The sequence below is a fragment of the Peromyscus californicus genome, unplaced genomic scaffold (assembly GCF_007827085.1).
Source record: "Peromyscus californicus insignis strain IS unplaced genomic scaffold, ASM782708v3 Scaffold_11__1_contigs__length_118956290, whole genome shotgun sequence".
In the NCBI taxonomy this organism is placed as follows: domain Eukaryota; kingdom Metazoa; phylum Chordata; class Mammalia; order Rodentia; family Cricetidae; genus Peromyscus; species Peromyscus californicus.
In genome coordinates this window covers 35579433-35604871 of record NW_026294402.1, presented here as the reverse complement: position 1 = coordinate 35604871, position 25439 = coordinate 35579433, and the positions used below count along the sequence as shown (strand labels likewise).

Below are 25439 nucleotides of genomic sequence, written 5' to 3'. Positions count from 1 at the left end.
GCTTCGGAGTTGAACCAAAGATCAAGCAGACTGAACAGGCATCTACAGCTCTTCCGCCTAACAGATAGGAGATACACATTTTTCTCAACATCCCATGGAACCCACTCTACATACAACACATTCTAAGTCACAGAACAACTACTCATAAAAAGAATCTAAATGATTCTTTTATGCATGCTATCAAATTGGGGGGATTAAGTCTAAAAATCCATGGCAAGAAAAGCACAAAATGACACAAATGTCAAGAGATGGAGCAAGATGATCTGGAATAAGCAGTGTGTGATTAAAAAAAAATGAAAATTAAAAGCTCTCAGAATCAGATGAAAACAGAAGCAAAGCTTCCCAGAACCTCTGGGATGTAGCTAAGGCAGTTCACAGAGGAACGTTGGGGCTGTGAGTGCTCACATTAAAAAAATTCAGCAAGATCTCAAATTAGCCTAACAGTGCATCTCAAGGTCTGAGAAAAACATGATAGAGTCAAACCCAAAAGCAGTAGGAGGCAAGAAATTATAAAGACTAGGTAGAAATTAATGTAATAATGACTAACATCTCAAGACATAGAATAAATCAGATATAAAGTTGGGGTGTTTTAAAACATAAACAAAATTGACAAACCTTTAGCTAAACTAACCACAAAGAAAAAAGATTTAAGTTATTGGAATTATAGATGAAGAAGGAGAAGGTTACTATAGATTCTAATGAACTCCAAAGGATCATTATGGAACACTTTGAAAATGTATAGTTCAAAAAAAACTAAAAAATCTAGAAAAAAAAAGCAGAATAATTCCTAGACACATGACTTACCAGAACTAAATCAAGAAGACAGAAACTATCTCAACAGATCTATAACAAACAGTGAGATCAAAGCAGCAGAAAAAAAAAAAATCTCCTCACAAAGAAAGGCTCCAGAGAGAATGGAATTCTGCTGAACTCTACCGAACGGTTAAGGAAGAGCCAACATCAATGCTCCTTAAACTGCTACATGAAATAGAAAAGGAAGGCTCACTACTAAAATCATTATACCACAGACAGTGTCACCCTGCTATCAAAACTGGATAAGGACACAACAAGAAAACAACTATAGACCAGTTTCCCTGATGAACTTAAATACAAATAGCCACAAGAAAACGGTTGCAAATCAAAGTCATGATCAGATTGAGAAAGCCATACACCATGACCAAGTTGTTTTCATCCCAAGTATGATTTAACAAGTGCAAATCAATAAATACAACACAACAAGCAAACAGACTTAAGGGCAGAAATCACATCATCATCTCTGTAGCCGCAGAAAATTCCCTTTAAGAAAGTTCAACATCCCTTCATGATAAATAACCCTGAAGAAAGGAGGATGATAAGGAACAGTCAATATAATAAAGTCTGTATATGATAAACCTATAGCCAATGGTATACTAACCAGAAAAACACTAAAAGTGTCAGGAATGAGATAAGGGTCCCTGGGGAAGGAAGCAGTTCGAGTATCCCTATTTGAGGATAACATGATGCTGCGCAGAGGGGAGGGATGTGGGGGACGGATAGGAAGGAAATCAGCAAAGGGCAGGAAGGGAGATGGTGAGGTCATAGAGAGAGTGGGGTAAACAAGAGCAGAGAGCAGTGACATGCATGCACACGCACACACACATAACACACACATATTAAAAAATAAAACAACATCTCCTCGGCCAACTCAACCCAGCTGTTGAAAGTCTCTGTAAAGCAATTCTTTGCATACATAGAATTGGCCCTTCCCAGGAGTCCTCATAAGACCATGACCTGAATCACAAAGGTCTGTCTCTTTAGGATCCTCAGTAAGCCAGGAGAGGCAACCAAAGGAGCAGCAGACAAAATTGTTAGTATGAATGTCAAGCCTGAAGTGTCCTTGGGCATGACCTTGAGGCCCTGGAAAACTGGCACAGACAGCTCTGAACTGAGTAGCCATTTTGTACACAGCCCATAGCCCAGCAGGTTACCACTCTCTAACTGTCCCCCTGACACGACCATCTGCAGCATCTGAGCTGAGCTTTCTCAAGACCAAATTTATCACACCCAAGATTCCATCCTTATATAAGAATCACTTGTGCTGGTCCATAAATCCCAGCTCCTCACAGAGCCAAGGGTAATCAAGATTTAAAGGAAGGGGCCTAGATGAATATCCACCAGATTTCCTCTCTGGGAGGCCGAGTTCTGAAAAATCTTTGGCCAGCATATGCCCCTCAGAAGACACTGTCATTTTTCTACTTTCTGTCTGTATCACTGCTATCAAGGGGACAATGTTCTAAGAGCCATAGGCAATCTGTCTTCCAGAAGGTCCTGTTTGAGCTATGATCTTGGTTCTTTCCAGTTTACATCTCTCCTCATGAATTTCAGGGTGCTTGCCTCACCAGCTAAATTACCCATAAAGCAAAGCCTTGACTCATGCTACTGAGGCCTGATAGAAATCAGTGCAAGGCTGGAGTCATGCATCTCTGTGATAAAGGCAGCAGAGCTGCCCCTTATATCCTCATATGCATGCAGCACTTTGAACCATCTGGAAGATTCCCTTGACTACAGTCTTAGAGTGGAGGTGCTGGGGCCTTGGCCAAGAGCAAAGAACATACCATTGGCAAGCAACAGACGGAAGTAGAATTGTTTGAGGTGTGGTAGGATCAGGATGAACATGATAGGAGAGGCTAACCTAAAACCAGGCCAGAGAAATTATCTACAGTTATGCTCTGCCGAGGTTTGGGAAAATTCAGTCAGGGTTAGCAAATATCTGAGAAGGTTTAACTCTGTGACCTTGGGCAAACAGTCCCCTCCTCTGGGTTTCCATCTGCAAGACTCAGGAACAAAATGCAACCTTCTTCCTGCACCGCCAGGCCGAGATGGAAGGTAGAAGAAAAGGCCTTTGAAGCCAATATAATTACTCCTCTGTCCAGGGAAATATAAACAACAATAACTCCAACAGCCTTCAGCTCTGCTTCTGAATGAGTTCTTTGCTTCGGTCTGAGAGGTAAAGTAGTTGGTTCCTTGGGGAAAAGCTGAATGTGGAATGGTAAGCCATGCCCCACTCACTTTGGTTTCATTATGTTACATGGAATTACTATTAATACAAAGGACATTTAATATAATTTAAGAGTTTACTAAATGTCCACCATGTGCCCAGGGCTCTAGTAGGTCCTGTGGGGTAAAGAACGAGTTGTGGGACAAATTCAGAGAGTTTCCAAGGGTCAGAAGTTTGTGTGCTCCAAGCACAAAATGAGCCATTATATACTAAAAGTCTTCTTTAGATGAACATTACTTCTCTCTATTAGCATAAAGAGCTGAGTCTAACCAGATTTTCTAATATTTTTGTCCATGCCAATATAGATTACATACATTTGATTTATCTTTGCTTCACCCATCTTCAGGAAGCCTCACTTTGATGGTTAAAGGACGTACATTGATTTGAATTCTGGTTGGTTGCTTCTACACAAATAACCAAGAAACTCGTGAATTCTGCAAATGCACACTTGTGTGTTTCAAGGTTCTGCTATGTATGACAGGAGAACACACTGCATGAGTTGGGTTTTGGACACTGCCCTAGTTCCTGAGTGGGCTCCTTATTTAATAATTTTGTTCATCTAAGGGTCACCAATTCCGGCTCAAGTTAAATCCTAGCAATGTGCTCTTACACTTTGGTATACATTTACTTATTTTCTGTTTTGTGTTACTGTATGTCTGCATGTATTTGCATGTGTGTGTGTGTGTGTGTGTGTGTGTGTGTGTGTGTGTGTGTGTGTGTGTGTGTGTTTATGAGCCACCCACCTAATTTTTTGAAGCAGGGTCTCTCACTGGAAACTAGGGCTTGCTAATTAGCTTGGCATGGTTGGCGAGTGAGCCCTAGGGATCTGCTTGGCTCTTCTGCCTCAGTATTCCAATCACAAGAGTACACCACCATGTTTGGACTTTTACATGGGTGCTGGAGATCAAACTTAGGTCCTTGGGGTTGTAAGACAAGCATTCTACCAACTGAGCTCTCTCCCATCCCATTTTTAATATTAAGGTACCAAGAAGATGGTCAGTTACATTATCTTTCTCAGATTATTTTGTTTTCATTTCATGTTTTCTCAGACAAATTAGTAATTAATGTACCCTAAACAGTGATCGCTTCTGAAACATGTCTTGGGTGTAAAATGTAACCTTTAAAGATTAAATAAGTGACCCATATGATGTCTGGCACTTACTCTCCATGTTCTGGATGGATATGATTACATGTACTTTCAACCAGATTTACATGAATGCACCAGCATGATATAAAACACAGAATTCTCATCAATAGGATTTTTACAGTCACATTACTTGTTTTTAGACAGCTCTTCTCCAATAACCTAAAGTACTATTTGGACCTAATATATTCAGAATTGATCATACTATTTAGTTCATGAACTGTGAAGCCACCTCCATGTCTAGTGTGCCTGTGATGATTACAATAAAACAAAAGCAGCATGTATTTAGGATGACTGACACTCTTGGACTTTCCCAAGACTGAATTGGTTTGTAGGACATACCTCTTGCCATGGGAATGTTCTGGGCAAATAGGGAACAAATTGGTCTCTCCAGGGAATTGTGATTTCCATTTATAGGAACCACCTCACTTTGATACATACATCTCAGCACCCAGAAGAGCCTAGTATAATTGAAACCCACTGGGTGAACAAGTTGTAATGATTAACATTAATTGTCAACTTGAAAGTATCTGGAATCACCTGGAAGACTGCCCTTTGGACAAGCCTATGGGGAACGACCTTGATTATGTGAACTGATTTAGGAGGACATGCCCACTGTGGGTGGTGTCATTCCCCAACTGGGACCTTAGATTGTGTAAGTGGAGAAAGGGCACTGAACAGCAGCACATATTCCTTGCTCTCTGCTTCTCTACTGTGGATACATTGTGACCAGCTGCTTCAAGTCCCTGCTACCTTGATATCTCTGTCATGATGCACTATGACTTGAACTGTGAGTCACAATAAACTCATTCCTGATTAAGTGGCTTTTGTCAGAGAATTTGATCAAAGCAATAGGAAAAGAAGCTAAGACACTGGACAAGGGGTTTTCTTCTTCTATGCCTCTGTTTCCCCACATATAAATCAGAGAAATGGCACTCAGTCCTGTATGTTCCAGAAACTGACCAGATCCCTATTCCTCTATACCCCATGTTCACCCCGAACTTAAAGACATTCATGCCATCTTTTTGCCTTGTTTGTGTGCTATCATTCCAAAAGAGTTGCCTTGAAATACCAGGCCATCGATGACCAGGTCCTTGTCTACACTGTATTTATTCAGCAATGGAAACATCACACTTTGTGCTTTAAAGAGCAGAATGACTGAGAAGTTGTCACTATTATGGTTCTCTAAACCCTACCAATTACTTCCGAAGATCAATAACCAGGCCCAAATCTTGACTACAAACAAACTTGACTAAAGTTCAGGAAAAATGACCAGATGGTCACCTTTCATATACAATACGGGAGTGGCTAACATTTACTGAGAGTCTCCTGTAAACAGCACACTATGCTTGGTACTTTAGCTGGATTAGGTCAAGTCAATGTCACAATAAAACTTCCATGAGGTAGCAACTACTGCTCCCATTTCATAGATGAGAAAAGGTTAAGTCATTCACTGGGGTCACAAAACTCATAAAGGTTAAGAGGGGTGGCTTTAAATCCACACAATTTGATTCTAAAATTGGTGCTTTGAACTGCCCACCATACCATCTTTAAGAAAAATAGCTACATGGCATCCCTTTCAAGCTATGTCCCAATGCCTAGCCTAAGCATACAGGATACTCTGAGAGGTCAGACATAAGACTAACCACACCATGTGCCAGTGAGGTCCAGCACACGTCTGTCTACCTATTTAGGTCAAAAGGCATGAGGTTTTCTGGGCGTAGGTATTAAAGGATCTGAAGAAGAGATTGTATCTGTTGATTAATTCAGGAGTGAGATAAATTGCCCTGCCAAGCTGATGTATTATTTCTTTAGCACTTCCGTTTTCCTTTCTGAAAACAAGTAAAAATAAAACATCTTGGCTATCTATGAGAAATGACTGCATGAAATAATGGGAAAGCACCATGCAAACTGTAAAGTACTTTAAAACAATTATACCATATGCTAAGCAGTTTCCAAAATAGCGATGCCTTCAGATGTCCTTGCAAAGCAAATGAGACCCAGCTGCTAGAACGTTCTGCCAAGGAGGAAACCCAGCTCTTGTTCAAGGGGAAGGGCACACGTCAGATTACCCCCAAGAAGTGTTGCACAAGAAGCACAGAAGTCTCATCAAAAATCTTAGTGGTTAACTCTCAAAAACTGTCGGTGTCTTAAAGATCAAAGAAGGCAGAATTTCCAAATTCTTTCACATGAATTTGGAAAAATACTCTTGAGTGATGCTTGCATAATAGAAATATAAATTATACTCACCTATGGAGACGTGAGATAGCCAAGTTTACCAAAACTTCTCAGTATCTTTCCAAACATAAGTCTGTTGGTTAAAAAAAAAATAAAGGAAGACTTCTAGAAAGTATTTATTTATTTATTTATTTATGTGTGTGTAGAAGTATGTGTGTGTGTGTGTGTGGGGGGGGGGGGGTTCTATGTGTTTCCATGTGTCCATGTGCTTGTGGATACACATATATGTATAGAGACCAGAGGACAACCTTGGGTGCCATCCTCAAGAATGGCACAGAGCTCACCAATCAGGCTCAGCCAGCTGTCTGGAGAGTCGCAGGGTTCTTTCTGCCTCCACTCCCCCAGTGTGAGGATGACAAGCCCATGTCAACATGTCAGGCGTTTTACAGGCATACTGGGGATTGAACTCAGGTTCCTAGTGTTTGCAAAGGAAACATTTTACCAACTAAGCTATCTCCCCATCCTCAGGAAGATTTTTGTTGTTGTTGTTGTTGCTGCTGTTTGGGTTTTTTTTTTTTTTCTTTTTCCTTTTTAAGAATGAAAGTAGAGAGAATGAGGTGTCTGTGGAAGGCTGTGAGGCTGTCGAAGTGACTCAGCACTTAACAGAGGAGTGACAACCAAATGCATGTGTTGAAAGAATGCTAATGAGACTGAGCATTCCCCTGACTTCAGAACAAGACTGAACTACCACAGACAACAAACGCTAAATGTGTCTGAGGGACTGTGGGGTGGAGGCCGCCCCAGAGTGGGGGGAGCTGGGAGTGAACCACGGGCTCTTGGGATGACCTAAAGTCCAAACAAGCCAGTTTGGATCTCACCCTCCTTCACTGTCTTTCATTCCCACTCTCAGACCTCCTACAACAAGCTAAAAGGAACCGGTGAGCTGGTCACTGGACAACGAGATATTATGGAACATGTAAGTCCTCCTGTTCACCCACTTGGAGCACAAGTATAAAATGTCTGCATTTTATAAACAAATCTTGAGGTATGGAGGAGGGAAGACCTTTGTTCCATCTGGAACCACGGAGTCCTCACTGAAGAGAACTGTTTCTGGATGCAAGAACAGGAGGTTGTCCAGAATGGATGAGAAGCAGATTTTAAAGTCTTTTAGTATAAAGACTATCCCAACCCCTAGGTAGCTGGTTTCCACCTCCAGCTACTCTTAGCCATTAAGCTCTGTGCTAGAACCACCTTCCATTTTTTCCTGTTGTAACTTGGCCTCTGTAGATGGGTGGGCTTGTTTATTTCCCCGGTGAAAATGTGAGAGGGGAGATTCTTCATATATCTGCACCTAGTTATTTCCTCCCTAATCCTAATAGAAATCCAGGCAGTTGTCCTCACCATTCCTCAATGAGAATACTCTGCCCAACCTGAGCCAAGTCAAAGAAAGAATGAACCACTTCGATACTTGCCATGGCTTCTCCCACATGAGGTGGCCAGTTTCAGACTGAGTGTGAGGTTTATTTCATCACAGCTTAAAAAAAAGAAAAAAAAACCCGACCCGAAAGGGGTAAAACATGGAGGCTCACCGTTTCCCTATTAAGTTTTCAAAGTGCTTACACTGTTTGTTTTTTGTGCCACAAGAAAAGCAGGTGCGAAATAACATTTGTAAAATGTTCTGTCAGCCAATGTGTTCTTCATTCATGAATGAAGCTCTTCAACGTTCAACAACTGATTACCATTAATAAATGAGGTGTGACATCCTTCCAATTCTCCAAGAAGTTACCAGAACCCACAGCAATCGGCTTTCCCCTTGAAGAAAAACACATTTACTGATCTAGATGATATCCTCACGTTCTAAATATGAAGACAAAACAAAACAAACAAAAACAATTAGGCTTCCCATCCCTCCTCATTTTGTCATTATTATAGGAAGAGGGAGGGAACGCTCTGTGTTTCATCAGCCAGCACAAGGCGAATTTGATGTTGAAACAAGTTCTGAAGAAAACCACATATGGTTTTCTGGGACACAAATGGTTTCCCACATGATTTTCCTTTGTCCTCAACCTTGATAAGTACCAGAGCCAGAGCATCTGCACACGTGTTCAGAAACAGGGACTGAATGCCATGACCAACAGTTATCACCTGCTTCCAACAAGCTGACTTCCTGGATCTGACCGAACCAGTAGCAGGTGTCTGAGTTTGGAGTGGATTGAGATGAGCAATTCAATATCCGAGAAGAGTGAAAAGAAGCCTGGAGCTTAGGAATCAAATCCCACGGTGACCTTGGCCAGGATTTTGCTCTTTTTATAGGCAGCTTAGTAGATAGGGTCAGTCTTTTAATTTACTTAACAATTTGCAGAGAGCTTTCCCATTGTAGTACTTAATGGTGTTTCCCCAACTCAATTTCCTCACCCATACAACTGGGTTAATACAACTTATTGTACAGGCCTATCACAAGAACCAAACCAAATGTGCTTTTAAGATACTTCCTCTAGTGTCCAACATATAAAAGTGAATGATGTGTTTGCACCCACGTGGCTCTTGAGTAGTTCTGTGGCTAAATCTTGGTTCTCAATAAAATAATGTTGGCTGTAGGAAACTTCCATGCCCACTTCTTAAAAGCAAAAGTAAAAAAAAACTAATGAAGAGCAGTTCTCTAATTTTGACAGTTTTACTGGGTATTTCCTAAAGAGCTCGGGCTCCTTATAATGTTAACATAGTTTCTTTAATGTTAGCATGGGCCACGTAGTATAATATAAATATTTTAATACAGTAATCTCATTTCTACTACCATCCGGTGAGTTCAATACTGACATGAGTCCTCAACATTTTGCTTTAATCATCAAAGTAAAAATTCCCAACAACAAGTTGGTGGGAGGGTGCAGGGAGATGATTGAGACCTGTTTTGCTGTGTAGTCCTGGCTGTCCTAGAACTCACAAGAGATTTGCCTACCTCTGCCTCTCAAATGTTGGTATCAAAGGTGTATACCACCATGCCTGGTCTCCAACCGTATTTCTAAAGCATCATTCTTATGTAAGTGTGGTTTATTATTGTAATATATTGAAGACTTGAGTCCCTCCAGAACTCATATGCTGGCATCCTAAGACCTAAGGTGACGAGGTAGAACCTTTGGAGAAGAAACAGAGCATGAGGACAGAAACCTCATGAGTTGAGTAGCTTCCTTTTTAAAAGGGACCCCACAGACGACTCTCATCCTCTTTCCACCATGTTAAAATACAAGGAGTAGCTAGCCATTGTAACTCAGACAAGGGCAAACTACAGGAACCATACTGGCACCCTGATCTTGGACATCCAGACTCTAGAACCATGGGAAATAAATTTCTGTTGGTTGTAAATCACCTAGCTTATGGTATATCATTATGGACATCAAACTAAGGTAATTACTGAACTTATGCAGCCCCTTGCTAGGTTGTACTTTATATATATTTTTTCAAGCAAAACTCTTGGATACAGTTTCTGTTCCCCAGAAAGTGACATGGCTTTTTCTTTCATCCTCCACTTCTTTCTTTCTTTCCAGAGAAGAAATGATTTAGGTTAAAAGTTCTCTCTCTGTCTCTCTGTCTTTCTGTCTCTGTCTCTCCTTCCCTCTTCCCCGCCTCTCTTTTTGAGATAATGTGTTACTGTGTTGACTTAGATTTCCTGGAATGTGCTGGTGGAGCAGGCTGCCCCCGTCTTGCAATGGTCCTTCCTCCTCAGCCTTCCTAGTGCCACCATGCCCCTCTCTCTCACTTTTAAGTCACCTAGTTGTCCCTAGCTTTGATGTAAGTATATGAACTTATCATGGACATAAATGCCCCAAGCTCTTAGCTTCTCATTTTTCTTTAAGTCATACAACCATATCAACAAAATGACTAAACCAGAAATGATTACAAGGTGGCAGACGACAGCCCTCTTATTGAGAGGATTGTTGAGGGAAAGTAATCTCATACAGATTACTCACATGTGACTTGTAATGAATGCTGTCTATATCCAGGCACACAAAAGCCAGGCTTGAAAACTCGTTATGCAGAGATCCCTAATTATTAATAGTCATGAAGATTAGCAGAGCATCCTAGACCCTGTTGGCCATAGAAATGTGTGTCATGGAAAAAGAAGCCTTAGCTGAAAAGACATGGACTCCCTTTTGAAAAGCTCTAGTCAGCTGGTCCACTTAGAAAAACTCCTTAAAAAGGAACATTTACGGCATACTTTCTGTATTATGCTTGGCTTGGTTCTATTTTTTGAACAAATATTTGTAGAGCCTTATACTTGGGCCATATTTTCTTTTGAACAGTTATTGAGATTTTAAGAGATAGTGTTCCCTCCTTTGTGGGGAAACTGAAGAACCAAAAGAAATTGTATACAGGGTCTCAACCCTATATAAACTCCCCTACAAGCTGTATTCCTGTCACTACTAAAGAAAATATGCTGTCTCTTAGCTGATGCCAGATCTGTGTGGACACTAGATACCAGCACTGTTTGCCAACCCAACAAAATTGCTTAAGGAATTTTTCCTGTCTGTCCTAAAACATTAATCCATCTTTGTCTGCTAGAACACTTGTATCACCACACAAACCGCAATTTCTTTTAACTACACTCAAACAAGAGAAACCTTGGGCTTGATTTTTTTTTTGTCTACCTGTTTCCATCTCACTTCTCTGTCTCCTCTTGTAGGAACCTCAAAACCTGGCTTTTCTTGAGGTTTCCAAGTTTTATACTATTCTTTCAGAATCTTCTTAAGCCAGGCTTTCCCCATCACCACTCCATCCAGTTATGATCTTCTTGAGATCACTAACATGTCCAGCTGTGAAGCCTCCTCTGTAATTTTCACTCCCTCTCACTGGATACGTCAGTGACGTTTGACGCTATTACTCATGGCCCTCTACTTGAGACATGTCCTCTCTTTTTTATTTATATATTGATCTTTGTGTGTATGTGGGGGAGGGCAGGAGCAGTATATGCATGTGTGTGCACAGTCATGTGTGCACCAGTGTGTGTACATTGGAGACCAGAGAAAGACATCAGAAGTCCTGCTCTATCATTCTCCACCTTGTCCCCTTGGGACTGGGTCTCTCATTGAACTAGAAGCTTCTAATTTTGTCTTGGCCAGTTAGCCAGAGGGGTTCCAAGGTCTCCTTGTCTCCATTTCACAATACTAGTGTTGCAGGCATATGCAACAGCTTTCTTGGCTTTCTTTTCCATGGATGCTGGGGATTCAAACTTAGAATCTCATGCAAGCAAGGGCTTTTACCCACCGAGCCATCTCCCTAGCCCCCAGACATTTCCTCTCTCCACTATCAGAATACTGCACCTTGTTAGTACAAGTGGTCTCTTCTCAGTGTCTAATGGTGTTTTCCTTTCCCTGCTTTATTTCCTTCTTTTTTCTTTCTGTCCTCCCTCCCTCCCTCCCTGCTTTCCTCCATCCCCTCCTCACTCCCTCCCTCCCTCCCTTCCTTCCTTCCTTCCTTCTTTCCATCTTGTTTTCTTGACATCTTAATGCTGAAGAAACACAGGACTGAGAGTCCCTGTCTTCTCTGCTCTAGCTACACCCATTCCCTTAATAATCTATTCTGTCTCACAAGTTTTAATATGTAAGAACCCCTGTGTCTCCACTTTTTATTTATTTTATTACCTTTTATTGATTGATTATGTGTGTGTTTGTGTGTGCATGAGCACATGTGCACATGTGTAGGTCAGAGAACCATTTGCATGAGTCAGTTCGTTCCTTCTACCTTGTAGATCCTGAGGACAACTTTGAGGATGCCAGGTCAGGTGGAAAGTGTCTTTACTATTGAGCCATCTTACTATATCTGACTCTCCACTTTCCGTGCAGAAATACTCAACATAGTTTCACATACACACATTCTACAATTAGCTTAACAGCTTTAATCAGCTCTCTAATACTCATGTGAAATTTTATGTGTCCAAACCCAGAATCCCAACATTCCTACAGCCACATTAAGCAATAACAATTTCATATCTTCAGGTGATGATGTCAAAGCTTGGCTTCTTTTTTGAAATCTTACACTCTACATCCAGCCTACCAAGAAATCCTGTTACATTGTGTTTTCAAAATGTGATGAGAATCAGGCAACATCTCACCACCTCCAAGGGCCAGCCCAAGACCAGAATTACTTTATCTCTTGATCTAGCTAATTATATAGTCTCCTAGCTTCTGTACTTATCTTCCTGGGTCTAATTCCAACATAATTTTTCAGCAGATCCTTCTGGATGAGTTAGCTCTTCCTTAACACATTACAGTAGCTCTGACTATACTCATATTAAAATCAAAGTCTTTATTAATGAACTACAAAGCTACTAATTTCACTTTGCAGTCATTATGTCAGCCATGATGGCCTCCTTGTTATACTCTAATGTACCAAGTACATCCCTGCCTTCAGACGCTGGCACCTGATGTTTTCACTGGCTGTGACACTCTGCCCTGGGCATAAAGTTTTGGCCTCATCTTCCCCAGGTCTTTTCTCAGAAACCCCTGTGTGAAATTGTAACCAGGCACACAACTCTCCCTGCCGCCTCTTATAGTCTTGAACCTCATTCCACCCATCGCCTTTTTTTTTAATTCAACATCCATCTGGTGTTAATTGTTCTGGTCAACTTTACACAGCCTAGGAACCTTACACAAGGCAATAACCTAAGAAGAGAAAGTCTCAGCTGAAGAACTGCGAGGATCAGAGTGGCTTACAGCCATGTCTGCAAGGAATTGTCTTGTTGGTTAACGTTGGAGGGCTCCACCTACTGTAGGCAATGCCACCCATGAGCAGGCTACCCTGGGTTGTATGAAAAGACTGGTTAAGCATGAACCAAAGGAAGCAAGCCAGGAAGCATCTTTCCTCCACAGTCTCTGCTTCAGCTCCTGCCTTAAGTTCCTGCCATGACTTCCCTCAATGATGGATTGTTGCCCGGAAGTATAAACCAAATAAGCTCTTTCCTACTCAAGTTGTTTTTGGTCAGAATATTTTATCACAGTAACAAAAAAAGGAAACTAGAACAACCCACAACCAGAAACAAAATATACTGATTTATGTGTTTTGTGTGTGTTTAGTGTCTATCTCTCTCTGCTAAAATACAGGTTCAACAAGAGCAAGGGTTGGTGTTTACCTGGATCACATCTTGTCGTTTTAAGACAGATTCTTATTTCACATAGGCACGTACTAGTAAATCAAGCATTGAGTGTTGAGCTGAAGCCAATCAATGAACTGGGTTTCCAGGGAAAGACCCTGATTTAATAACGTGCCTATGTGAAATAAGAATCTTACTCAAAAGGGTTGGATAGAGAATTATAGTCCATTGTCTACTTTGATGTAAAGTAAGATGAACAGATCCCTGTACATATGCCTGTTTTTGGAGAAAGAAATTATAGCCTAGATAAGCCACTGGTGTCACAAATCACTGGCAGAACACAGAGGCAGATCTTCCTTTTGTTGCTGTCAATATTCAGGAGACACCACGTATTGGGACATTATGCATTTGTACCATCAAGTTGTAGAGAGCAACCAATAGCCTGGTTTCCATGGGCATTTTCCACTGTGCATCTTTGGCCTATAACTCAATTAGACGTGATCCATTCCAGGTACTAAGGTTTCTCTACAAACTAATGATGAGGCCCTATTGCTAAAGTCAACACCTCCATATCTCATTGAGCATGTAAAATCGAGCTGGTGCCTAATTAGAGCCTTTATACCTACTGACTATGCCCATGCCACTAGAAGGTACTACTAAAGGAGAAAAATAAATACCAACTCAACTCTAAGACCTTTTTCTATAATGGTGGCCTGCCTACATGATACTCTGGGGCAATAAAGGCACAGAACTTGTGGGAGTAACAAACCATTATCTAAGGTCCACTCCACTTCACTTCTTGGGTGACCAGGAAGCTAGGACTAGATAGGACATGGAACTAAGAAAAAATCAAATGCTAAAAAAAGTAGGAATATAATGACTCTTAACAACATTCTATTGTATTTATAGAGCAATATCTTGCTCAGTTATCATCAGAGAAGCTTCCTCCTACAGTCGATGGAAACAAATACAGAGAACCACAACTGGTCAATATACAGCAGTTGAGAGACTTTGTAACATCCCTAAATGGGATATTCCCATCAAACCCCTCTCTTCATGGCTTAAGGACATTTGTGAAACAGGAAGAGGAAAGACTGTAAGAGTCAGTGGTGCTGGAAGACACCAAGGAAGAAATGCTTTCCAGACACAAGAGGACTGATGCACACATGAACTCTCAAAAGACTGTGGTTGCATGCACAGGGCCTGCACAAGTCCAAGCTGGGGCCCAGCGCTGAGAAGGGGAAATGGACATGATCGCCCATCCTTAGCCCAGAAGCTACCTCCAATTGACAACTCACAAAGGAACAATTCATTTTTTCCAATAGCATCTCACTGGGCATACAAACCACACTTAAGAGCAGGCACCATGCCCAGTGGTACACAGCCAACTCAAACTCAATGATATTTTTTGAAGTTTTATTTTTGTTTGGTTTGGTTTGGTTTGGTTTTGGGGTTTTTTTTGTTTTATTTTGTTTTGTTTTGTTCTTTGTCTCATAATGCTTTGTCTGGGCATTTTTTTTTATCTTATTGGCCTTTTGTTCATATGTTATGGTTTCTGGTTGTGTGTTTTTATGTATGTCTTCCTATACCTTTTCTTTGGTTTTCTTTTTTAAATTTTCCCGTTTGTTTCCTAAAGAGAAATAAGGAGTGGAGATGAGCGGATGAGGAGGATCTAGAAGGAGAGGGAGGGAAAATCATAAAAAGTATATATTGTATGAAAAACATCTATCTTCAATAAAGAGAAACCACCACCACAACATGAAAATCTAAAAAAAAAAAAAAAAAAAAAAAAAAAAGAAAAGAAAGATTCTTGTGACAGATTTTCAATTGATTCAAGGATGAGTTTGGACAAGATATGGTGGCTGCCTCCTGTAATCCCGGCAATTTCAAGGTGAGGCAGGGGGATTGACCATGAGTCTGAGGTCATCCCAAACTATGTAGTGAGTTCTATGCCAGTTTGTGTTCAGAATGAGATTCTGTCTCACAAAACAGCATTAAAAAAAAAAAAAAAAAAAAAAAAGACAGACAAATAAAAAAACTGAGTTTGGAGCAGACCACACTAATGAGTCCTCCAAAGTCAGAGGAAGATGAGAGCTTTATTTAGAACAAAATAAAGTCACCTCAGAAAAAAGGCACAGTTGATGGGACATTTGCTCTTACTATCACTCTATCACTGCATGTATGCATGTGTGCATGCGTGTGTGTGTGTGCGCGCACGCACACGTGGGTGTGTGTACGTGTGTGAGTGTGTGACGTATGTATGTATGTATTTGTTTATGTGGATGTGAACATATATGTGTGCAGTTGTGAATGTACATGTGTGTACATCCAGATAGAAGATGGAATTCAATGTTGAGTGTCTTCTTCAACGGTTCTCTACCTTACTTTTTTGAGGCAGGGTCATTTCCTGAGCCTGGATGTCACTGATTCTGTTAGGGTGTATGGCCATTGAGCTCTAGGAATCATAGGAATCCCCCTCTCTCATGCAAAGATGTTCACACAGGTGCTGGGGATCTGAACTCAGGTCCTCATGCTTGTATGGTAAGCAGGCCCTAGCACTGACATCTCAAGGAAAATCAAGGAGCACTATGCTCTCAATGTGTGAGCCTATTCATGGTTTAGTTACCATCACCTGGAAGCTTGTTCTTTTATTGAAATTGTATTTATTATTATTAGTTCATGTGTGTGTGCGTGTGTATGCATACATATGTGTGTGCACGCACACACTCATGTTGGGGTACATGGTCATGGATATGCATGTGGAGATCAAGAAGACAACTTTCGGAAATTGATTCTTTCCTTTCGCTGTGGGTCTCACCCAACTCAGGTCATCAGGCTTACTCAACAAGTGCTTCCATCCACTGAGCCATCTCACCAGCAATGGTGATCTTGTTCTAGGGGCAATTTCTTAGTATCCGACCTGACTTGTAAGTAATCAGTGACTTTGGGATTAGCACTCAAATGCCTGTACTGCCTTCCAGGTGATTCTGATGTCTGATCGTATTTGTGAACTATGGACACATGAATGGCTCCTTTATACATCTGTGATGACTTTCTTTGTCAGCAACATTAAGGTGCAGACTTCTTTCACAGACTAAGAGCAATAACTTTGCTATGTCATCCAGCACCCACCAGTGACTCAATGAACTTCTCTCATGCACTAACCTTTGTGAATACTCTGTCTGGGTGTTCTACCTCAGATTAATGGGAGTGGTAGACAGCTCACATATTCCAGAAGCCTAATTTAACTGATTTCACAACACTTCTGAGTTGCTTGGCTCCAGGCTCTTCCTGTTGAGATTTATGAATCTGAATTTTAAGAAACCATTTCTCAACATACCTTCAAGTTGACAATTTCATTGCACCAGTGAATATGACCACGCTGGAATGTGAAGTAAGGGGATCAGCCCTAGAAATTGAGGGTTGTAGGAATTTGTCAAAAAACCACTTACTAATTAAAAATGCTGACCCACAAGTGAGTCACCAAGAGCCTCTTTGCTTTGATTATTCACAGGAACCCCATCAGTTGGAGAGTTATTTATTTAAGGAGCAGAGATTTATTCAGTCTACAATAAGTATTCTCGAAAGCCTTGCTTCTGGGACTCTCAGATTCTCCTTAGTCCTTTAAAAGGAAGCCAAAGACCTCATCTTACAGATGACAAAGATCAGTCAACCTAGCGAAGACTCAATTGTTGTGGACAAAGTCCCAGCTCTGACTCAGAGTCCTTTGATTGTTTTTGTAGATGTCTATTCTACATAATAAATGTGTATTAAATATCTGCTTGTGGCCGGCTCCTGGATCTTGGGATGGAAGTTTATAAACACCTAATAGGGCCCTTGCCTTGAAGGAGCTTAATGACTGAGACCCTGTCTCCTTGATCAGTAATGTCTATCTTTGGCTGATCTTGAACTCCAAAGAAGCAATGAAAGGGGAGGAAAACATTATTGATTTCTGCAATAAAAAAACTATCAGAGAAGCAAAGATTTCATTACAAGGTGCCCAGTGTCCTCAGTCACTTGATCAAGGACATCTTGGTGATCAAGAGTTTAAAAGTTAGGGACTGTGTTGGCAGTGGAGGGCTTTCCTAGCATGTGTGAGGCCCTGGGTTCAATCCCCAGCACTATGATGTAAAATATATATATATATATATATATAAATAAAAGCATTATCTCATGTCATATTCATATTTTATATTCATATATACATGTAATGTGTAACTGCTAAGTTTGTCGAAAGGCAACTGAAATTTGAGTTAAAAGTCAGTAAAGAATGAAAGCAAACTTTGGACAAATTGTATTTTGTGCACACCCACACACACCCACATACACACACAGACTTTCAGATAGATTTCCAACAGAAAGACATGCTAGAGGTGGTATCTACTATCTTCTTCATTGTTTGAGTATGAGGTCGAGTTTAGAAGTCAATGTTTTGAAAACATTAGTAGCTCAGCTTTGTGAAAGTTCACATTAAGTCAATAAAATCCTGTGACTGACAACTTCCGAGAAAGGCAGGTCTCCACTCAGACATGTACAGGCACTGGTGGGGATGGGGAGTAGATAACTATCAGACCCTCCCAGATAGTGTTTTTGAGGAAGTAAAGGCTCACCAAAGAATATTAAATGCTATAGAGATAAGAGGCTATATTTATTCAGTCAACTAACGTTTTAAGTAGTTGCCATGTGCCGTGAATGACACTAAGTCCTAACCCCAGTGAAGATAGCAAAATGTTACTGTATTTCACTCTGTTATTAGTATAGCTAGCAAACAACTTTGGGATAGCCGCGCCCATACCCTGTAATCTGGACAAACTAGGAATAAAAGAATTTTTTTAATTAGTTGATATTTTTTTATTAGGAAAAAAAACAGGACTTTATAATTTTTTAAATTTTACAGTGTCAGTATAAGACAAAAAGGTCAGTCAATACAATATCAATAAGAAGGAAAATGGATGCCAACATTAAGTCATGGCTAAAAAAATGAATAAAGATTGATGGAGAGATTCTGGCTGTTTTTTTTTCTGGAATGTTAAAACTGACTATTGAAAAACTGTAATTTTGAACATGATTAGTCAATTCTCCCTCTTAATGAGTTTAAAGCTATAACTAGAAGCAGGGTGGTGGGAGACTCATTTTCATTAAGCTCCCTTCTAGAGCTCTGAATGGCAGCTAGGTGGTTGTAATGATTCTCCTTCCCTTTCCCCTATCTGGTTGGAGTGTCTAACTCCAGATTTGGAAACTCCTAGACATTACTGTGAAATGTATCATAGACTGTGACTCACTACAAAAAGGACAAGTGTGTAAATTGCCTTACCAGAAAAAAAAAAAAATCTGCCAATCGTTCCCTTTCTTCCTGCGACAAAATTTCACTTCTTTCTCTCTGATTCATATCCTGAGGAAATCAACATGACACAAAATGGCTGCTGTGTTCAATTAAAAAAAAATAAAAGTCTCCAACCCACACTTAGAACACACAAGCTTTTTTAAATCCAGAGAATTTGTTATCTTCCCAAGAAGCCTCTCCTCCCAAAGGCTTTGGTGCAATGTAAGAGAATGGAATGCAATCATTGAATGGGTGCTCTTTGTGAAATCCCTTTGTATCTGCCTTACTACAGTGCTAAAGATGGAAGTCAGCAGGAGAAGAACATCAGTTAATGTGGGCCCACTGCCATCAAATATGCTGGTTGCCCTTCCAAAGCAATAGTTTACATTAATTGGGAGCTTTCTAGAATTAGGTTCCACTTTAAGTTTTCCACATATTATTTCATTGGATCTAAATAACTTCATGAGATAAGTCCCTTTGTGGACCTAACCACAGTTAAGGAGAAAGAGGCTCCGAGTGGTGAATGAATATTTTCAAAATGATGTATTAAGACGCACATTGGGATTCGAACCTCCAGCTGCTGAAAGGCAGATAGCAACTTTCTGATTCCTCATTTAGTCTTTGGAAAGGTTAAAACACTATTATCTCCATTATGAACACATAAAAGAGAAAGTAAGCGACCTATGCAAGAAAATCAAGATTACTGATATGTTTGATCTGAAGTCTGAACTCAGGTGAGGCAGGGTCCCAGTGTTCATATTCTGGTCATGGATATGAAACCCAGATGAGTCCATCTCCTCACAATGACTTCCTGTCGATCTTTCCCAAACCTACCCAAATAAATCAATGTGTATTCTGCACATTGCTTGCTTTCAGAGTCTCACAACACAACAGGCCCCACAGTATACTGGGAGTTGGATACGTTCTAAAGAGATTCTAGAAAACAGGTGGGATTGGAGAAGAAGAGGTCGTGTGACGCTCCTCGGGGAAGAGGTGACATGACGCTGTGATGAGTAGAGCTGACTCTGTTTCCTGATACCTCCCTAGCTATTTTGTGGGAAGAAAAAAAAATACTCTGAAGAGCCATGGAAAGAACGCATAACCTTCGTGCTTAGTGGAAAGGCTCTATTACAGATATGGCTCGTGGTCAAAGCAGTGAAGGGCTGAAGGAGAGGAAAGAATTTTTCTGAGATGACAGTAAAAGCTACAAGCGATGACTCTCCCTTGTCTAGAAGGTTCCAAAGGGTCCCATCAAATACAAACTAGAAAAGTTATAAATCAAACCCACCCTCCCTCTTCATAAGGAAATACAAAAGGGCATATAGGCAGGAGGGGAAGTCTCAATTTCAACATTTTCTAGGGATTTTCCACATGATTTATCCAGTTGAATAGAAAAGAAAAAAAATTTAAAGTTTAATTTTTGGCAACAGAGCTTTGCTGGACAAATGGAGTCAGTTTCGTTCATCTACTTCTGACCTGCTCACAGGCAAACCTCCAATTTAATAAAGACAGGGTTGTTGTAAAGAACCCCTGGGAGGGTAAACATGTCTTATTGACGGTTTGCATCTAAACCATGCGCTACTTCTGTTTCACCTAAACACGGGGCTCGGCCTTCAGTGAGAATATTCATTTGCCAAAACTTCTATAAGAACAGTGTTTTCAATAGCCTATAATGTTTGGGGAGGTCTATGGGGCCTCACTGGCCAACAACTCCAAAGAGGAACCTAGTCCTGGCATTTGGGCTTTTTATTTGCTAGACTGTGCTATCTAGTAGAATCTACTCTTTGCTAAATGAACATAATATTAAATTGACTCCTAATGACTCGTTGTTATATTCATCTATATATATATATATATATATATATATACATATATATATATATCAACTTTCATTAGAGAAGCTTCTTTTAACAACATATAGAGACCCACAACTGGTCAACATACAGAAAGTAAGAGACTATGGAATACTGAGCTCTAAGCAAGACACCCATATTGTTCATGCTGCTTCCAAAGTTTTGGGATCGTTGTGGAAGAAAGCGCAAAAAGACTGTAAGAGCCAGTAGTGGTGGATCACAACAGAGAAACTGTTTTCTGGACACAGCAGGACAGGTATGCTGATGCTCAGCAGTTGAGACAACATGAACAGAACCGGTACAAGCTCAAGACATGCAAAATCCCAGCCCAGGGAGGGGAACTGGGCATAACGTCCCACTCCTAGTTAAGGAGAAATTGGCAACTGATAGTCATTGAGAGAAGGAGAGTAAGTTTTCTTTAAGGGTATGGCCCCTGGTGGGTTGAATGCACGCTAGTGGAAGGTCTCACATCCAATGGGCGACACAAATTATACTTAATGGGTTTAAAATTTTTTTTTAAAGAACAGAGTTGGGTGGATAGGGGCAGAGGTGGATCTCTGGGTCAGGGGAAGGGAATGAATATGATTAAAATACATTGGAAAATCTCAGAGAACTAACTGAAAATGAGAATAAATTAACAGTATTTTCCTACTAGCTAGGAAGTAGGAGGATTTCAAACTGTTCCCTAGTACCCTGAAATAAAAGTTCTAAAGTTATTTGTGAATGAATTAGCATGATTCACTAATAATTTGGGGGAAGTGAAGTCTGTAAATATTTCATTTTGCATCTTTAGCTGTGCTTCTGTGTGTCTTGTCTACAATGGGGACATGCTGGGCATTTCTCAAACTTGTCTGATTATAGACTATCTTCTGATTTAGTGGAACTTATACCAAAAACCTCACTGACCTTGATTGCAGAAAAGGAAGCATGCTCTCCACTTTTATATGGTCTAGAAAGACAGTTCTTAGTAGCATTAGAACTAGAAGGATGGGACAGTATATTGATGATGAGGACTACCAACTGGCTATGCCTTTAACCAGGAGATCTGGGCCTCTACTCAAGATCCTCCAGAGTAGTCAGTGACTAGGAATAAGAGAACATTCCCCAGTATCCCAGGGCATGCTTTTCAGTGCCGCCTTCATGGCAGTGAAAAACAGTGGTGTCCTTCTCCCGTATCATGCTGGTGTCAGAGGGTAATGAGGGGCAAGACAGGCACTCTTCTCATAAGGCCTCTCCAGAACTAAAAAAGCACACGGAGGGAAAGGTTGTTTGTACCCTGTTCCCGAACCCATATGTCAGTTACACTTAATGAGTTCCGTCAACAGCCTTTGACACACACTGAAAAGAGCCTCAATTCCTTAGTGGGTCATTCAGGATCTGTTGGATGGATCTCCTTCAGATCTCCCACATCTAAGACTCACCTAATATAATGGAATCATACTTCTCTGTAAGATCACCTGTAGGAATGGCTATATAATGCCACAAATGACATTTATCATGGACTACAGAAGAGGAAACAGATGCCCAAGGGAATGATGCATCTGTTAGAGTTTTATGGAGAGAGGAAGTCTGTGGGTGAAATTTCTGCCTATAACGCACTTTCTTCAAAGGAAGAGCACCTTACACTCAACACCCAGACCACTTGAAAAATTCCTAATGCATCACACAGGTATCAGAGTCAGTCTACCCTGTCCTCAGACTCAAATATGCATAAAACACATAGTTAACTCACTGATATGTTGTGCATTTAGCAATGACATTAGCCAAGATTTTGGCCAGTAAGTCAAATTAACATAAATATTGACTGTCTTTTCATCCTCAATATAACTATGAGAGACATATCTTAGTGTCTTCAAATCATGGTGTAGAGGTGTAGGGAGGGAAAAATTGTCACCAATGTAACACCTGGAAGAGTGAGATCAAAACCCAGACTCAGACTTCCAATTTAGCTTGTCATTAAGTGAGTCAAAGCCCACCTTCCTTGAGAGATTTCCAGTGTAAGTTTACAACTAGCCTAACATTTTTCTAATCTTCTAACACTTAGTATGCTGTGCTATAAAATTCATACCTTATTGGAAACTTATTAAAATTATTTTATGGATTTCTGTTTTATTTTCTCTTTTTGAACATAGAGCTCTGGCCTTGTGTATTCCACAGCCTTCTAATCTGCTGTTCTTACCCCAGCAAATGTCCCCTCTCTAGGCTCCATGTGCCATCAGCACTCAGCTTAGATCAAGAGCAGTTCCCTTCCACCCCTGGAAACTCTCCAGCCTTTAACACCATTGATCGGGAAGGAAGGATGCTCAGCTGCATGTTGTGTTCCTATGGCACCCAGTGCTCGCCCTCCTGCATACACTCTAAGCGTCTATTGTCCTGCCTTTCCCTACTTGACCTCAGTCAGCTTGAGAACAGGAACCTTAGACTATTTCTCTTGCAACTCCCGAGGCTAACAATTGAGAAAAATATACATAGTACACGAAACAGAGCAAGGCAGCCAACAGCTTTAAGGAGTTCCAAGTCTTGTGGGGGAAGAATAACATGTAAAGAGACCATGACACGATACACTTCCCACACACCAGTGGGTTCAGGGTACTTTGGAAGCAGAGATAAGAAGAGACGGCTGTCCCCACAGTGAGGCCTCAGAGAGCAGAACTGAACAAAGTCTTGAAAGAAGAGCAGAAAGTCGGCAGATAGTGTTCACAGAGCGGAGAGGAGTACGTGGGCAGGAAAGAGGGAAGGCAGGCTCCAGCAGAGCTGCATTGTATGCGGTACAGTACACTGACTTTCTCTGGAAGAACCAACCCTCTCCCACCCAGCCTGCTGGCTCTAACAGCTCTGCCCGTCACATTCCCTGCTTTTCCTGGGGCACCAGACTTCGCCGAGGTGTCGAAAAATTATTCACCCTCCTAAAGGAAGTAGACCTGAGGGCAGAGTTGGTGGCAGGGTTGGGGCAGGGGGGAGTAGGTGGGTGTTGGGGGCTGGATAGAGAGATCATGGATGAGGTGGAGGGAAGGGTCACAGTCTTTCATTCAGGTAATATCTGGAGCCTGGTGCACCCTATATCTTTTGCGAGTTTGAATTTTTAATCTGACGTACCTACAAACACAAGATCCTAGCCAACAACAGCAAGACCTTAAAAATAGCATCTCCTACCACATACACCCAGAAATAGTCCCAAAGGGTTGCTAGGGATTGTATCCCTCAAATGGGTCCTTCCTTGTTGTACTGTTTAGTTTGTGTTAACTTGAAACAAGCTAGAGTCATTTGGGAAAAGGGAACCTTAACTGAGAAAATCCCCTCATGAGAAGGGCCTGGGGTGGCACGTTTTTTTTTTTTTTAAACTGATAATTGGTATGGGAGGGCCCAGCCCACTGTGGAAGGTCCCCCCTCACCCAGGGCTGGTGGTCCTGAGTGCTATAAGAAAGCAGGCTGAGCAAGCCATAAGGTGTAAGCTAGTAAAGTTCACTCCTCCATGGTCTCTGCTTCAATTCCTGCCGCCAGGTTCTGCCTTGAATTCCTGCCTTGCTTTCCTTCACTGACGGTCTTCAAGCTGCAAGATGAGATGAAACAGGACTGTTTCTTCCTCAAGTTGCCTTTGGTCATGGTGTTTATCATAGCAATAGAAACCCTAAGCAAGACACTTATCATTGGACTCAATCTCTCCATTTAAACATGGAGACACAGGCTGGCATGTCTATCCCATTGCCTCTCATCCAAGCAAGACACTTATCATTGGACTCAATCTCTCCATTTAAACATGGAGACACAGGCTGGCATGTCTATCCCATTGCCTCTCATCCAAGCAAGACACTTATCATTGGACTCAATCTCTCCATTTAAACATGGAGACACAGGCTGGCATGTCTATCCCATTGCCTCTCATCCAAGCAAGACACTTATCATTGGACTCAATCTCTCCATTTAAACATGGAGACACAGGCTGGCATGTCTATCCCATTGCCTCTCATCCTACTCCCAACAATTTCTCCAGATCCAAACTCTCCCCAAAACAATTGCTCTATCTCCTAAACCTCTTTCCCTACTTCCTGCCAGCTAGTTAGTCTCAAGGTAATCACGGGGTTTATATTTGGTAAAAAAAAAAATCAAAATAGACAAAAAAAAAAAAATTCATGGCATGACCACAAAGTAATGACTTCATTGTTTTTTAATTTGCTCAACAACTTGGTCCCAGCATGCACCTGCTCTGGAGTGGGCTCTTTGAAGACAAACGAGGCATTCTTCTTAGCCTTAAGCAACTTACCAAGTGGAGTAAGAAATAGCACAGTTTCCCAGCATTCACGTACCTCAAGTTAGCCATCTGGAAGGATGTGAACTTATTATTTTTATAATTTCTGGTAAGTCGCTTTTAAGCCAGCCATGATGCAAATGAAAACATCCGCTCACAATTTTATAGCTACATTTAAATTTATTTTTAAATAAATAAAAGTGGCCTCATTAGCTAGGCCAATTGGATATGACACTTTGGCTATTCTTTTGAAAATATAAAATATACTCCAAAGATCATTATTTTTCTCTCACTAAGGATCCGAAAGGAATATGCTATAGGTTCTGAGTCCTACTAGCTAGAGGAGGTACAAAGCTGTTTTGCCCAAGGCTAGACAGCATCACTACCCCAGAGGGATTTACAGTATTCAGAATAGATATGTTTTAAAACATTTGCTAAAATAATGGGTTCTGGAATTTTTATTAACTCTCCAGACAGGCGTATGTCTGCCCAGCGGCAGGTGTCAGGGTCACCTTAGGTCACATGCAGTGTCTCCCAGCTGTGTGATTCTGCAGTTGTTCAAACTGGATTTTGC

At 41.0% G+C, this 25439-nt stretch overlaps 1 long non-coding RNA gene across 1 annotated transcript in view; it reads right to left on the bottom strand.

The window, feature by feature from the left end:
- LOC128122093 (uncharacterized) overlaps positions 1 to 25439 on the bottom strand; it is a 340108-nt gene that overhangs the window by 203862 nt on the left and 110807 nt on the right. Inside the window, exon 4 of the long non-coding RNA XR_008222330.1 lies at positions 6432 to 6492. This is a non-coding gene — a long non-coding RNA (uncharacterized LOC128122093). The remainder of the gene's footprint in view (positions 1 to 6431; positions 6493 to 25439) is intronic.